The 12,205-nt window shown below is 44.0% G+C and overlaps 1 pseudogene; it reads left to right on the top strand.

Moving 5' to 3' along the window:
* Positions 1–2,113: 2,113 nt before the first annotated feature.
* LOC129479972 (uncharacterized) lies at positions 2,114–2,244 on the top strand (annotated as a pseudogene).
* The last annotated feature ends 9,961 nt before the right edge of the window (positions 2,245–12,205 follow it).

Here is a 12,205-nt window from a genome sequence, read left to right as displayed (position 1 = left end):
GTGCCCAAAGTTTCATATTATTTATTCCTTTGCATTAATGTGGAAAAATCAAGCTACAAGATTGCAAATGTATTACCAGCCATCAGTTTAGGAGTTCTTGGTAATTTGATAACTATTACTGTAATTTACCTGGTAGTACCACAATCAGGCTCTAAGCACCCCAAGGATAGAACTCAAAACTGCATTGAACAATGCAGCCAAGTCCACCATGAAGTCCCATAACCCATGCCTTTAAGTGATCCCCTTGTAGTTCTGTGGGGAGCAATAACTCAGACACTGGAAACTTCTTAAATGTATAGGGCTTGCTCTAGGCTATGAATGGGTAGGACTGTAGAGGCAGAAGAAAGAGGAAAAACATTTATTTCGTTTGGCGAGCCTTTTGTTTCCAGTGACATCCAGAGACAGTGTGGACCACAGAAGAACCCAGGATTCTCTTCGTTAGATTCAGTGACCTTTGCTAGATTGTGTATGCATCACTTTTTCCATGTCTTTATCCAAAGTTGGCAATTAGGTAGAGTTTTACCAGCCCATGAGCTTGAAATTTTTTTATTCAACCTATCAGTGATATTTATTGAGCACCTATCATGTACTAGATGTTGTCCAAGTTACTGGTCACTGGAGTTTCAAAGATGAACGAGCACATTTCCTTCACCCAAGGAGATCAGTCTAGTGGGTCACGCAGACAACACCCAACATAAGTACATCAGGTACAATTAAGGCCATGACAGAGATGAGCACACTGTGATGCCAAGCAATGGCAAGGAAACCTGCCCCAGGCTACTACATGGAAGCTGTGACTCAAGACAAGTGGAAGGTAGTTTTTGAGCAGAAAAATGGGGAAAAGGGGTTGCCAGAAGAGGAAATGGCACGAGCAAAGGAGCAGTGTTATAAGAAAGGTAAGGGCATTTATTGAACTGAATTCATTTGGTAAACCGGGCCCAGGTGTGAGGGTGGGAAAGCGTGTGAAAAGAAGAAAATATGTCATCATAAAGGGCTCCTTCTGCCAAGGTAAGGACAGCGTTTGACTGGGGAAGTCTCCAGTGGCTCCACATTTGAGACAGAATAAAATCTAGAACTCTGGTATCCTTGAAAGGACCAGCAGGACATTATTTTTGCATTGTCACATCCTAGTAGCAAAGAGAACAAAATGTGTGATGAATGCAGAATCTGAAGGTGGTATTTTTGTTCAAATAAGCTTTATTGTCCCTTATGTCCACTGTCCTGGTACCCTGGGTCCAGGAGACATGAGGAGCCACAAGTATCTCCATAGGAGTCCTGCACTGCACTCCACCTCCCAGCAGCCGTAGGCAGATGAGAATCATTTTTCATCTGCTATGCAGTCATTTTGAAAGTGACTGCTTTTCTTTGGGAAAGTAACATGATAGTCCCTTTGGGGGATGCACATGAAGCCAAAGTGAAACAGTCTTTTCCTTCCAACTGCGACTGCAGCATTTTCTTTCCCTGGCTCTCCTTCTTAGCATAAGCGTGGCTGAGTCTTTTGTCTTTTGTTCAAGACACTACACCTCAATCTTAGACTCTACAGTGTTCTTGTTGTTGCTTTGTTTGTTTGTTTTGATATGCATCTTTTCATAAAATGGGTCAGGTTCAAAAGGTACCGGCTCTTTTCCCACATCAGTGTCTGTCGTGGGTCATATGTGCCCCAGGTGTGGCTTCGTCAACATTCCGTTTACACATGATTCTCATTACAGGATCCCCAAGGGCTATGAAGACATTTTCTTGAGCCTCCCCCAAACAGCCACAACTAGGAATTGGCAAACACCAATTGAAATGCACTATTTTAAATGTATCATGGGCAGTCAGTCCCCCACCCTGATGTGTACTCAACTCCACACATCCTCACTGCCTGCCTGTCCGGGACCCCACATCACCTCTTAGCTCATCATGTTCCTCAAGCCCCTGGTATCCCCTTGGCCAGGCCCCAGATGTTTGGACTGCAGGCACAGGAGCGCCAGTAACAGAAGGGACCGTGCCAGCGGGAGGACCCATCAGACCTCCAAGGCCACATCATCATTCCATTCGCTGGCTCCTGCGTCAACTTACATGACTTTTATGTGGTTATTTAGCCTTTTAAAAATACTTTTCACCCTTTCCTGTGCCCTTTTAAGGCAGACACAGTTTTGTAAGAGGCTAACACAGAAGGGTAAAGTAAGTCTCCATCAAAACCAGAGAAGAGACAGAAGAGACTGTGAAACTCTTCTTTGGACCCCATCTGGAGTCATAGCAAAAAAAAAAAAAAAAAAATAGTTTTACTTGCTAATCCTTCAGCTAAAAGCAGTTCATAGAAGGGAATTGACAAGCTCACTAAGGTAGAGAGAAGTAGCTTGTACAAAGACTGTGCCTCAGTTTCCCATTTGTAAAATTAAGGATTAGACGTGATAATCCCTCAGCTACCTCCATCAATGAAATATGATGATTTACTGAATACGTGCCATTTTTTAAATGAAGTAAAATTGTGAATTTAAATTTATTAGTAATAACATTCTGGTTTTCTATGAAGTAGATAATGACAAACCAAAATATTTCATTTGTCATCAACAAAAATAAATCACCTTTAGAGTGGGGATGAAGGGCAAAAACTTTAGTCATGTATAGTACATGGAACAGGGATCAAGGTGATGTACATTTGGGGGGACCGTTTTAAAGAATCGAGCATGTTTAAAAGTATTCTTACAAAAGGCAAATGTGGGCTACCTGATATAGTCACCTCCTTTTCTGATTCCAGAGGTCTGAAAGCAGCCTCGGCAGCAAGCCACAGCAGACGTGGAGTGGGGAAGAGCAATGGCATCACCGGTGATCAAAGGCCTGGCCGAGCTACCCCAGGCTCCACACCATCTCCGGAGATGCCTGGCTTGGGGAAGGTCCTTGGTAAGAGAAGCAGCTCTCAGTTTCTTTCTCTGGTCAAGCTCCTCTGCAGAAACAGAAAGGAGAATAAAACAGGGGCTCAATACGGATCCCAGTTACATGAGCTTATATCCCAGCTGGGTTTTGTAACTGACAAATGAAAATGTATATAAATGTATGGTGTAAAACCAATATGTGGCTGGTCATGGTGGCTCACATCTATAATCCCAGCACTTTGCGAGGCCAAGCAGGCGGATCTGTTGAGCCCAGGAGTTGGAGAAACATGGGCTAGGCAACATGGCGAACGAAACCCTGCCTCAAAAAAAAAAAAAAAAATTACCCAGGCGTGGTGGTGCAAACCTGTAGTCCCTGCTACTGGGGAAGCTGAGGTGGGAGGACCTCCTGAGCCCAGGAGATAAAGGCTTCAATGAGCTGTGATCACACCACTGCACTCTATCCTAGGCAACAGAGTGAGACCCTATCTCAAAAAACAAAAATAACATGATTTTTTCAGATATGTATACATCCTGGAATGACTAAGTCAAGCTAATCAATATATCTATCACCTCAAATACTTATGTATTATTTTTTTAGTGGCGAGAACATTCTTAGCAATTTTCAGGTATACAATGCATTAACTATAGTCACCATGTTGTATAATAGATCTCTAGAGCTTATTCCTGTTAATTGAAACTTTGTACCCTGTAACCAACATCTCCCCATTCCCCACACACAACTGTCAGCCCTGAGTAACCACAATTCTTCTCTCTGCTTCTATGTACCTAATTTGTTTAGATTTCACATAAGTAAGATCATGTGGCATTTTTCTTTCTGTGCCTGGCTTATTTCACTTAGCACAATGTCCTCCAGGTTCATCCATGTTGTTGCAAATGACAGTATTTCCTTCTTTTTGTGGCTGAATCGTATTTGATTGCATATATTTATCATATTTTCTTTATCCAACCATCCATTGGAGTATGCTTAGGTTGGTTCCATATTCTACCTACAGTGAATAACACTGCAATGAACATAGGAGTGCAGGTATCTCTTTTAAATCCTGATTTCATCAAAACCACAATGAGAGACCATCTCACACCAGTCAGAATGGCAATATCAAAAAGTCAAGAAACGAGATGCTGGCGAGGCTGTGGAGAAATAGGAATGCCTTTACACTGTTGGTGGGAATGTAAATTCGTTCAACCATTGTGGAAGACAGTGTGGCGATTCCTCAAAGATCTAGAACTAGAAATACCATTTGACCCAGCAATCCCATTACTGGGTATATATCCAAAGGAATATAAATCATTCTGTTATAAAGATATTATGCACACGTATGTTCATTGCAATCCTATTCACAATAGCAAAGACATGAAATCAACCCAAATGCCCATCAACGATAGACTGAATAAAGAAAATGTGGTACATATACACCATGGAATACTATGCAGCCATAAAACAGAATGAGATCATGTCCTTTGCAGGGACATGGATGGAGGTGGAAGTCATTATCCTCAGCAAACTAACACAGGAACAGAAAATCAAACACTGTATGTTTTCACTTATAAGTGAGAGCTGAACAATGAGAATACATGGACGCAGGGAGGGAACAACACACATTGGGGCCTGTTGGGGAGTGGGGTCAGGGGAGAGAGAGCATTAGGAAAAATAGCTTATGGACGCTGGGCTTAAAACGTAGGTGATGGGTTGATAGGTGCAGCAAACCACCATGGCACACGTTTACCTATGTAACAAACCTGCACATCCTGCACATGTATCCCCAGAACTTAAAATAAAATAAATAAAATAACATAAAATGCATTCAATTAAATTAAATTACACTGTGTCCTAGAAAAAATACTGTAAATAAATGATTTTCTATTTCATATGAAAAAAAATCCTGATTTCATTTCCTTTGGAGTAGACAAGCTAAATCTTGGCCTTTGAGGAGGACTGATTTTGCAGAGGAGACGAGAGAAGATGATTCAGAGATAACAGAAATCAGATTGGTTGGCAGCAATAAGGTTCTGAAAAAGCAACTCTGAGGCCCAGGATGCCACTCAGGGGCTGAGGGGATGGGGAATTAGGTCTAGAATTCAAGAAATCTAGGCATGGTTTTAGGGTCCTAGTTCCAACAAGAAACTGGATTGCCAACTGTGAACCCCAGCCTCCTCTCCACAGGCAAGTGGGCAGGGCCTGCTGAATGGCAGGCTGGGCTCCAGAACCTGATGGTGGTATCAGCCCTACAAGCTAAGAGGAGCTGAGGAAGAAAAGTCTGCCCCCTTGCGGTCCCCTTTCCCTGCCTGTTTCTACTCCACTCCTTTTGGGACCCTTGGCTGTCTTGCCAGTCAGCTGTCCTGCTCCCACCTGGGAACCTGGGATCTCACTTAGCCTGAGCTTGCCCTCTCCTGTCCCAGCCATGGCACATTATACAGCCGTAGGAAGGCTGCTGCGTCATTGTTGACCCCTGGGATCCAGCCCTGCCTCCAGTGCCCAGCCACCATCTTACAAAAACCATGCGATCCATACAGCATGGGGACCTGCTGACAAAATACCAACTTCAGATACACTATCTTCTTTTAGTCATTTTTGAACATGTTTGACATAACCAGTGGAGACTTTAAAGATGGTTTTCCAAACACCACATGTTCTCATTCATAGATGGGAATTGAACAATGAGAACACATGGACACAGGAAGGGGAACATCACATACCAGGGCCTGTCGGGGGGGGCGGGTAGGGATAGCATTAGGAGATATACCTAATGTTAAATGACGAGTTAATGGGTGCAGCACACCAACATGGCACACGTATACATATGTAACAAACCTGCACGTTGTGCACATGTACCCTAAAACTTAAAGTATAATAAAAAAATAAAAAGATGGTTTTCATGAGGTATGTCCAAATGAGTGCAGCGACAAGCCATCCGGTGTCTGGCACTTTGGAAAGCCTTCCACCATTGATTGGGTACAAGGCAGTCATTTGTAATCCACATCCACACTCAATCCTGACAAATAAGACTTTCAAGTCCTTAGACCCCTGACTTCCAATTCTAACATCACACTAGCTCTGCCTGCTCCTGGGCTTCATGTCCTTTAGAGAATCCAGATCTCTTCTCTCTAGTCAGCTCAGATAGGAAAGCATTAAAGGCCAAGAATTTTCCAGGCCACATCCATATTCTGAGGCTTTACACTCATACACACACAAAAAAGGAATACTAAAATGGGGTTAAAAATTGAGGTTAAAATACTTGCATCAAACAAGTTAAATTTTTTTTTTTTTGAGATGGAGTCTCGCTCTGTTGCCCAGGCCGGAGTGCAGTGGCACAATCTCGGCTCACTGCAACCTCTGCCTCCCGGGTTCAAGTGATTCTCCTGCCTCAGCCTCCCTAGTAGCTGGGATTACAGGCGCCCGCCACCACATGCGGCTAATTTTTGTATTTTTAGTAGAGAAGGGGTTTCACCATGTTGGTCAGGCTGGTCTTGAACTCCTGACCTCAGGTGATCTGCCCACTTCAGCCTCCCAAAGTGCTGGGATTGCAGGCATGAGCCACCCCATCCGGCCAGAAGTTAATTTTTTTTTTTTTTTTTTTGAGACAGAGTATCACTCTGTTGCCCAGGCTGGAGTGCAATGGCATGATCTTAGCTCACTGCAACCTCCGCCACTCGGGTTCAAGCAATTCTCCTGCCTCAGCCTCCCAAGTAGCTGGGACTACAGGCGCCACCACGCCCAGCTAGTTTTTGTATTTTCAGTAGAGATGGGGTTTCACCATATTGGCCAGGCTGGTCTCAAACTCGTGGCCTTGTGATCCACCTGCCTGGGCCTCCCAAAGTACTAGGATTACAAGCATGAGCCACCACGGCCCAGCCACAAGTTAATATTTTTAATGCAAAAAAAGTATGATGCAATATAATTGTGTCACTCACCACATGGAAGATTAGTTTAAAACATGAATTTGTAGGTGTATGATCTGGAAGGGGATACAGGTTTTTAATTGTATAATAGATATTATTATCTTTCAATTATTTAGACTAATAATTTCATTTGGATATGAACCCAAGCGGTACAGTTGAAGGCCATTTGTGAAGGCCATGGTTGGAGGGACCCCCTGATCTCCATAAAGGCTGGATTCTGCATTATATGAGCTTATCTCTTCAAAAGCAAACCGCTCCTCAACTTTTCAAATTACCCCTGTGCAGTTGAAGATGCTTAGACATAATCCAGTCCCAATGATTGACACCAGCAGAAGTACCTATGGGGAATGAAAACACAAAATATATTCAGTTTGATTCCTGTATGCATCCCTGTCCCTCTCTCACGCTGGCCATGACTAGATTTCTAACTTAATATTTCCAAAATAATGGAGGTCTTAGTGGGGATGGAACAATGATAAAGAGGAGAAAAGGAAAAGTCCAGGTAACAAAGGTCATTCTGGCTCTTTAGTGACCAGCAGGAAAGAAGTTCTCCCATCTTCTTCTGATCCTTCCACGCTGCCTGCTGAAGGTGTCCTGTAGGAAAATGTCACTTAAGAAGTTGAAGCACAAGCAATACCGACGTTTGCCAGACTTCTCACCCAGCTTCCAACTGCAAGCAATTGACCATTCGCGTGAACAATGACAGGGCTTCCTAGGCTTCCCAGGCCTCCCAGAGTGGCCTCTTATGTCGATGAGATTCTTCCGCTTTTAAGTATCTAGGGAAAGCAGGGCCCCTTCCTCCTACCAAGATGAAAAAGTCTTGCTATTCATTTCCCCAACCCTCCCAGCAGCTAGGACATGGCCACATGCTTTAAATGTGGTCAACAAACAGCACCCACCCAGCACTTTGAATGTTGAGGGAGTAACATCCAGGCTAAGGTTCAATTAAAGTTACCCACAGTGGCTTCAGAGATACAAGCAGTGCTGTGGAGAAGGGTCACTGCTGGCAATGCCAGAGGGCAAGCTCACAGAGGCCGTCTCTCCAGTGGGACTGTGGCTCTGTGTCCTTGCACCCCATAGAGGCCCCTTCTTCAGCCTTCCTCTCAAGTGCATGATTCCCTGATAACCTTTACGTAAATCTTCCTTCTCTTTAAATTAAACACAGTACACTTCTGTTGTTTGCAACCAAGAATACAGACACAGATACAAATAAAATACAAATTATGTCGGAATCAGCTGATTTCCTGCCCCTTTTTTGTTGACATCAAGAGGGGCCACATGTCACATGTCTTGCTTTAGTGCAAGAAATGTAAGTAGCAACAACCATGTGTCACTTCTGGGCAGAAGTTTTGAGAACCAGCCTACAGTTTGCTCTGTCTGGTTTCCTTCTGCCACAAATCACTGTGTTTCAGATACACCAGGGATCAGCCAATTTGCTCAGTAAAAGGTCAGAAAGTAAAGATTATCCTCATTGTGGGCCATACTGCCTCTATTATGACAACTTAATCCTGTTGTGGTGGTGTGAAAATGGTGCATAAACAAATAACCATGTCTATCTTTCAATAAAACTTGATTAACAAAAATAATAGCAGGCCAGATTCTGCCACAGCTCACAATTTCCCAACCCTGAAATTCAGAGAGTTCTGTCCACCTCAGTCCTGGAGTAAGGAGATAAGGAGCAGAAACTCAGCAACTTCCAACACACTTATAGCAGGAGTGAAAAATCCAACTTTGTGTTTGAAAGTCACTAAGGTTTGGGGGTCATTTGTTACCACAATGTAACTCAGCCTATGCTGACTGATACATGAGTATGAAAAGATAATCTCCATGCAAGTAAACAAAAGTTGATTTTGTATGATTTGATGAGGTTAGATCTACAAGAGGTGGGAAAAACTTCTTTACCTCTCAAGGACAAAAAGCAAAAACAAATTCTTTTTCTTTCTGTGATACAGTTTCAGATCAACCACTGGTGCCTGTAACCCCATGACCCTTATCATTACAGAGCAGCGGTTCCCTTCTGTCTCATGAACACTGGAACAGAAGCCCAGAGGACTGGACTCCAGTTCTCAACTCACTTCGAATTAGTTGTTTAACTCTGAACTGCTCACCTTCCACTCCCAGTCTCAATTTCCGTATGTGCAAAACAAAAAGCTGTGCCAGCCCAGAGGCATCGTCTTCAACCTCTCCTACTTAGGGCTTTTCTAAGAGCACTGTTTACTGATGACTGACAGCAACAAGAGGTTCAACAATGACAATGAGTGATCAAAAGCCTCTTTTGAAATGGATCCCGTTTGCTGGGATGTGGATGTTGAGCAGACACAGTTCTTCGGAAAGTGGGGAACATTTTCCGGGCCCACAGGAAGCAGCGTGATAGAGCCAGTGGAACAAAGCCATGGGGATGAAACTGAGTTTTGTGCCCATGTTTCTCTGTATCCCTACTGAAAATTTAACACTCAGCCGTTTCATCACTCTTGGCCTTGGGAAGAAATTCCTTCATGCTCCTTGGTTGTTTCCAATGAATGTTCTCATCTCAGATCAAGGCTAAATGCAGAAAAGGGGGACCACTCACTTCTTTACTTTGATGCCCACAAAGGGTTGAGGGGCTTCTCAGAGCCAACAGTGCGTGTGCCAGACCCAACCCAGCGTCTGGTGCCCGTGGGATCTGTGCATGTGAAATCCCAATTTAATCCCCATGCCAGAGGCTTAATCCCTGAACTCTGAATCAGTCCTTGGCAGGGCGGAAGAGAGGGGGCATCAAAACCTTCAGCTGCTCCAAAACTCTGTCCTAGTCACCTGGCCCTTGACTGACAAAAATTGGCCAAACCCTAGTCTGCAGTATTCTCTACCACAGGCAGTCTTGGGTTACGTCAACCCATCAGTAGCTCTGAAAATATTGTCAGGCTACTCTTCAGGCTAAGTAACAGGGAGCAAAACCCTAAAGATTATGGGACAAGTTGAATGAGTGTGTGCCTGTGTCTACACATGGCAGATTATGTGCATGAATTAAGAATGGAACCTGCGATGAGAAAGCTGAAAAAACTTGAAGATGTAACAGGTTTGAGCAAAGCATTTTAAGGGAGGATCTGGAAAGGCAGTAAGCAGATAGTAGGGGGATACTGAGCCCTGGGGAGAAAAAAAACCAAAAACCTCTATGATCACTGATATTATTATTTGAGTAAGCAAAGTATTTTCACACAAATATTCTCTTATTTCCCTTCGGAAACCACAAGACATATATGAAAATGTAAACTTTCTATCAAAGGAACCCATGCTCTGAAACGGCTCATCCAAGGTGACTTGTGAATGGGACTAGGGCCCATTTCTTCTATATCTTTTGTTTTGTTTTGTTGTGAGACAGAGTCTTGCTCTGTCACCCAGGCTAGAGAGCAGTGGTGCTATCTTGGCTCACTCTAACCTCCACCTCCCATGTTCAAGCGATTCTCCTGCCTCACTTGCCTGAGTAGCTGGGACTACAGGCATGTGACACCATGCCAGGCTAATTTTAGTATTTTTTGTAGAGACAGGATTTCACCATGTTGGTCAGGCTGGTCTCGAACTCCTACCTCAGGTGATCCACCCGCCTCGGCCTACCAAAGTGCTGGGATTGCAGGCGTGAGCCACCACGCTCGGCCCCATTTCTTCTACTTCTGAGTCCAGTGTTCTTTTTCTCAGGACACTGAGACTTAGTTCAAGATTTGCCTGGGGCTAGACACACAACAGAGGTGGACGTGCCCTATGACAAAGGAACACATAGCCTCTCAGTGCCTGATTGGGAACCCAGCTGCCAGCCGCCACAGTGCCAAGATGGGGCAAGGGGAGGGCAGGCTGGAGCCAGGCGCCCGCTCATCCCCAGCACTCCTGCCACACCTGGAACCACACCAAGCCCCAACAGGCTCAAACGCAGTGCCCTGGGGCCTTGACTTCATTTGTTTCTTACTTTGTATCAACAGTCAAGATTTAAAATTATAATAATAATCAAAATCATTGAGTTCCTCTGATGGCCGGACACCTGATGTACACTGGGCATTTTACATGAGATATTTAAAATAATTCTAACCACGCTTTGGGGCTGTTACTGCATCTTCTTTTTGTAAGAACACTGAGGCTCAGAGAGGTTAAGTGATGTGCCTAAAGTCACCCTGGGGACCTGCTGAGGATGCAGGCCAGCTGTGACCAGTGCTCCTCACAGCAGCACCACCACATCCCAGGGCCAACTGAGACACAAACATCAGTGTCCACAGGGGCAACGGAGGGAGGGAAAATTGTTACCAGAAAAAAGAGAGAACACAACCCCCACATCACTGCACAGACAGGGCTGCGGCCTGGCCACAGTAACCTGGAAAACCCTGCAGCTGTGGGAGAATGATGAGGAAGGAAGTTAGGCTTTCCTTCCTGAACCCCAAACCTTTCCTCGCCTCCTTCTCTCTCTTTACAAAATCTGTCTTTGATTACTAATCAACAGCATTTTCATTATTAACATAATTCTAATACACGTGAGCCATCTGTAATTATACAGAATCTATGTTCAGTAGATTTATAAAAGTCAAAGAATAATGGAAGAGAGATTTGAGTGTGAAACGCAAACGATAGGAAAGTTGTAAAGCGAAACATATGACACTCTTTATGCACTTTTCTCTTGATTCCCAAGCCTTAAACCAACATTATATGCATGAAAAAATCATGATTGATTCTGGAAAATATTTTTTTAGGGTTCATTATTTTCCATCAAATCTCTCATAGGTAAGTTTAAAAATTTAGAATAAAAACCTAAATCTTTTGAATTTTCCATATAGCTTTTATTTTTTACCTCCAGCCCTAATCAAGTAGAACACATTATGTTTCCCCTATAGAAAAAGGTCTCTCTCATTCTTAAGCAGATTTGAAAGAAATTGTAACCAATCCAGTCTCAACACTGCCTATACATCTGGCAAGGCAATCAGAGTCAACGCAGACCACAGAAGCCCAGGCCGGCGCTGGATGTGAGCTGCAAGGACAAGGATGAGGACAAGAAGGGGAGGAATTTGGCGTGCTTTTCTGTGCACTTGCCCAGAGTGAATGCCCATCTCCTCCACTCTACTCTGAGCCCGAAGGGAGATCTCAGACACACAAAAGAGAATTAGATACTAGGAAAGTTTCTGTGTATTTCTTAGCAGTATTTTTCTAAGCATATGTTATGAAGTATGCCCTGGGTAGTGACTGTCTCCCCACGCGTGTGTGTGTGTGTGTGCCCACACGCGCATCCTGACCACGGACTCTCCCCTCCTTTCACTACATCGACCTGCTGTGCCCCATTATCTCTGGCCTTTGTGGCTTAGAAGGTCAGAGACACTGTTCCCTGGATAAGATCCAGAAAAGGAAGGAAGCGGAAACAAAAATGTTTTTGCAGTGAAGTGACCTGATTACACACAGAGTGACTATTTCTAAGCCAT

The sequence above is a fragment of the Symphalangus syndactylus genome, chromosome 3, assembly GCF_028878055.3.
Source record: "Symphalangus syndactylus isolate Jambi chromosome 3, NHGRI_mSymSyn1-v2.1_pri, whole genome shotgun sequence".
Classification (NCBI taxonomy): domain Eukaryota; kingdom Metazoa; phylum Chordata; class Mammalia; order Primates; family Hylobatidae; genus Symphalangus; species Symphalangus syndactylus.
Note: the sequence above shows the minus strand (reverse complement) of the source record. Positions and strands in the feature narration are given on the sequence as shown.